The sequence below is a fragment of the Dipodomys spectabilis genome, unplaced genomic scaffold (assembly GCF_019054845.1).
Source record: "Dipodomys spectabilis isolate Male_0828 unplaced genomic scaffold, ASM1905484v1 ptg000376l, whole genome shotgun sequence".
NCBI classification, from domain to species: domain Eukaryota; kingdom Metazoa; phylum Chordata; class Mammalia; order Rodentia; family Heteromyidae; genus Dipodomys; species Dipodomys spectabilis.
The window spans coordinates 1,455,304-1,460,556 of NW_024871053.1; the positions used below are offsets into that span (position 1 = coordinate 1,455,304).

The window sequence follows — 5,253 nt, forward strand, 5'->3', positions numbered from 1 at the left end:
ACCAAAGAAGTGAAGGACATCTATGATGAAAACTTTAAAAACTTGAGAAAGGAAATCAAAACAGAACTTAGAAAGTGGCAAAAACCCCCATGCTCCTGAATTGGAAAGATCAACATCAATAAAATTACAATACTTCCAAAGGTTATTTACAAATTCAATGTGATACTTATCAATATCCCAACCTCAATCTTCAAGGAAATAGAAGAGGCAATCCAAAATTCATATGGAACAATAAAAGACCCTGAATAGCTAATACGATCCTCATCAGAAAGAACAGTGTTTGAGGAATATCAATACCTAATTTCAAACTCTACTACAAAGCCATATTAATTAAAACAGCTTGGTACTGGAACAAGAACAGACTTCAAGACCAATGGAATAGAATTGAAAACCCAGAAGTGAACCTACATAGACCTATAGCCATCTAATTTTCAATAAGGGAGCTAAAAAAATAGAATGGAAGAAAGACAGCCTCTTCAGTAAATGGTGATGGCAAATTTGTTTAATTACTTTTAGAAAATTAAGCTAGATTCTTATATATCATTCTGCACCAGAATCAACTCCAAATGGATCAAGACCTCAGAGTCAAAGCACACACTCTGAAAACATTACATGATGGAATAGGAAAAACTCTAGGTCTCCTTGGCACAGGCTGAAATTTTCTTGATAGAGGCCCAGAAATACAACAAATCAAAGAAAGGTTGGACAAATGGGATGGCATGAAATTGCAGAGTTTCTGCATGGCAAACGACATAGCTTGCAAGATCAATAGAAAGCCCACGGATTGGGAGAAGTTCTTCACTAGCCATACAATGGACAAGGATCTCACATCTAAATTATACATGCAACTCAAAAAATTAAATCCCTCAACAACACATCTTCAAAGAAACAACTGTCCAATAAATAAATGGGCTAAATGACTTAAAGAGAAACTTCTCTGAAGAGGAAAGAAGGATGGCCAATAGACACATGAAGAAATGTTCAACCTCCCTATCCATAAAAGAAATGCAAGTCAAAAGAATATTGAGACAGGGGTTATACTCTGGGGGAGGGACATACAAAGCAAAAAAGAAATAATCTTATAAATGCGTTAGAAACAAATGCATGAAAGAAAAAACAACATTTGAATACATATCTTTGGGTTCATTTCCCTAACATCACCTTATCTGATCTTTTCTGCTTGACTCAGACATATACTATATATTGCATATAAGGGAAACCATGGGACCTATGTTTCTTTGGGCCTGGCTTACTTCACTTAATATAATTTTTTCCAAGTCTTTCCATTTCCTAACAAATGGGGCAATGGCATTCTTTCTGATGGAGGCATAGAATTCCATTGTGTATATATACTACATTTTCTTGATCCATTCATCTACTGAGAGGCATCTGGGTTGGTTCCATATCTTAGCTATGGTAAATAATGCTGCAATAATCATAGTTGTGCTGGTAGCTTTATTGTGGTCTTGTATGTGAACATTTGGGTAAATGCCCAAAAGTGTGATTCCTGCTTTCAATGCAATTGATGTCGGTATAATTTGTGGAGGGGAAGGGGAAAAACAAGTCGTTTAAATAAGGATACAGGTGGACTAGTTTCAACAATGAGTAGTACAAGTTGTTCTGTCGAAAACGAACTTTACAACTTTGGTGGGGGGGCGGGGGAAGGATGGGTAGGGATTGGAAGGGGAAACAAAGGAGGAGGCTACAATGCTTGATAAGAAATGTACTCATTATCTTGCCCATATAATTGTAACCACTCTGTACAGTATTTTCACAATAAAAAATAAATAAAATTAAAAAAAAATCAACATTGAGATACCACCTCACCCCAGTTAGAATGGCTAAAATCAAGAACTCTAATAACAGCAGATGCTGGAGAGAATGTGAACAGAAGGGAACCTTAATGCATTGTTGTTGGGAGTGTAAACTTGTTCAACCACTTTGGAAAGCAATATGGAGGTTACTCAAGAGACTCCACATAGACATCCCCTATGACCCAGCAATCCCACTTTCAGGCATTTACCCAAATGTTTACAAACAAGACCACACTAAAGCTACCAGCACGACTATGTTTATTGCAGCATTATTTATCATAACTAAGATATGGAACCAACCCAGATACCCCTCAGTTGAGTTGATGAATGGATCAAGAAAATGTGGTATATATACACAATGGAATTCTATGCCTCCATCAGAATGATTGATATTGCCCCATTTGTTAGGAAATGGAAAAATTTGGAAAAAAATATATTAAGTGAAGTAAGCCAGGCCCAAAGAATCTTAGGTCCCATGATTTCCCTTATTTGCAAGAACTATATTATGTCTGAGTCAAGCAGAAAAGATCAGATAAGTTGATGATAGGGAAATGAACCCTAACGTATATATTCAAATGTTTTTTTTCTTTCATGTGATTGTTTCTAACATATTTATAAGATAATTTCTTTGTTGCTTTAATGTCCCACCCCATGGTATAATCCCTGTTTTCACTGTATTTGATGTCGGTATAATTTGTGGAGGGGAAGGGAAAAAACAATTCGTTTAAATAGGGATACAGGTGGATCCATTGCAACGATGAGATATACATGTCGTTATGTCGAAAAAGAACTTTACAACTTTGGTGCGGGGGAGGGGAATTGAGTAGAGAGGTGGGGGTAGTATGGAAAAGATGGGAAGGGAAAACAAAGTAGGAGGCTACAATGCTTGATAAGAACTGTATTCATTATCTTGCCCATGAAATAGTAACCCGTCTGTACTATATTTTCACACACAAAAAAAATTATGTACGACCCCACCAGGATGAGTTCCCAAAATGGCATTGGCTGCACTGGTTGACACCAAGCTGCTAAGGTAGGAAAGATGGCTTTTGAACTCCAAGTGTCAGCAGATAAGTTGTGGGCTACTCTGCTGCACTCTCTGAAGAAGAGCTTCTGCTGGTTTTGGGTCCTCCCCATCACTGCATGGGTCTCCTTTACAGCACACAACAGATTTGAAGCGTTTACCAGAAAGGCGGTGTTCCTGAGTGGAAAAAACTAGCTTCTGAGGAAAGTTATTTGTGAAAGCCAGCATGACCACAGAAGGAATTCCTTTTGAAGAAAGTATGAACAATCAGGATTTACCAAACTGGAGCCGTGAGTGTGTTGACGATCAACTTAACAACATGGATTGAGGTGGTCAAAAGAAGAAAGCAAATAGTTTATCAGAAAAGAGTAAGAAAATTTGCTTTAGGCTTGTTCAAATTCCTGACTATATTACCAAATCCAAGACCTTGTTAGAAAAAAAGAAAGATCTGAGAAAGTTGAGCATCTTACTTAACATCCAATAGTTCACCTTAAAGAACAAGAAAAATCAAACATGAAATATCTCCAAAAAATCCTTGCTTGAGAAAATGAGGAAGAGGATGTTCAGACTATGGATTCAGCTGTGGGATCTGGTTCTGTTGCTGGGAGCATGTCTCTAAACATAGATGTGCACTCTGAAACTTGAGATACCATGGAAGTAATCTGGGGTATGACATATCATATGTAGCTCACCTCTAGAAAGTGCTGGGTCAAATTTGAAGAAAGAATATTTTAGAGTGCCATTAAGTTTCATGATTGCAAATTGGTTACCACAAAGATAACAATAGTTAGTAGCACTGAAATTTGTTACTACATTCTGGTCATGGCACCAGTTTTATCTCTCCATCACCAACTTATGCCACACCAATGTCAGACCATTTATTGGCATGATTAAATGTCTCAGAAATATCCTGCCCAAAGGTGAAACCAGCTCCTCAGGGAAATATACCCCAACCACTACCATCATCTGGATCTGACCACAGCAAGTCACAGACCCTGAAGGGGAACTTCCTGGAGATCAAGTGCTCTGATGTGATCCAGTGTTTCTATGAATGGTGTGAGAACACCATGTAGACATAAGGAATGCCCATCCACCAAGGCAGTGAGATGAAGAGCCAAAAAGATCTGTAAAGTATTTCCAAACATTTGCATTTCCATATTTCCCTAAACACTCATCATAGAAATCATACAGTTGTGTGCTCTTATGATTTCCTCAAAGAATGGTGAACCATTCATGGTAATGTACCTTCAGAACTACAAGCAGTGTGACTGTTTCAAGTAAATAATACCCTTTGTCAACATAAACAAGTAATTTGTATCTGGTGATTTTTCCACCAACTCTAAACAGTTCCATGAGACTGAAATTGCTCATGCACATCTCCACAGAAATGACTGTACATGGAACCTCTTATAAATGGGATTCTTTTGTAAGGATTTCTTTAGTCTTCTCACAGGGACTCTTGACCTGGGACTCGGTTAGCTCCTTGCACTCATTCAGCTGTTCAATCCCCTGGTCCAGGTTCTTGGTGAACACATTCATGTCCATGATGCCACATGCCCAAATGGGCTACTGCTCCATGCTACTCCTGCACCACATCTGCCCACAGGCCACATGCACACACTGCCACCGGTTCCCCTGGTACTTCTAGGGGCCCTGGTGGGCTGGGCACTGCCCCTAATTCCGCCCCCTCACCCTGGCTCTCTGCAATGCTCCACTGCCTGCTCCTGTGTCTCCTCCATTCGCCCAAGCTCCAGAGCTCTGCTATCTGTAATGGCAGGATATGCTACAATATTTAACAAAGGAAGCATCTTTTAGTCTGAGAATTTGGCCAGGCATTGAGGACAGGGGTCTATTTTGGTCATGTCAATGGAGCTCTTTATGAACTCCTATGCAGATGCTTGTTCTGAGCCATTTTCAAACCTGTTGTGACTTTATGTGAATGGCTAAGTATCATCGGGGGTGGGGGCACTGAAAATAGCAACCTCCAAAGTTCAGAATCTGTACCCAGGAGATTCTCAGTTCTTGGCCCACGCTCCTTCTTCCATTGCTTTCCAATATCCCTTTCTGAAATATAAGCACTGACAAAATGCTGACAAGTCAACATAGCTGGTGATGCAGAAACACTGAATTGGGCACTGTGGAAAATGATCTGACATCTTTAGCTTTTGGACATGTGGATATATATTCCTATATTTTGACAATCGGATATTTTTAAGTTACATTTTCTGTGGATCCTTAGAAATTCCCAGTAGAACCAGTTCCCATGTGTTCCCAGTGATGATCATTTTGGAAATGTACTCTTGTGTAGGCTTTCCACTTTTCTAGTTTCATTTCTTCCTACTTGCTCACTCATGGTTTCTGGGATCCCTCCTTAAAATACAGGAATTTTTGTCATAGCTCTGAATTTATTGAAAG

The 5,253-nt window shown here is 39.1% G+C and overlaps 1 pseudogene; it reads right to left on the minus strand.

Moving 5' to 3' along the window:
* Window positions 1-3,453: 3,453 nt before the first annotated feature.
* Window positions 3,454-4,383, minus strand: LOC122096553 (annotated as a pseudogene).
* Window positions 4,384-5,253: the final 870 nt, after the last annotated feature.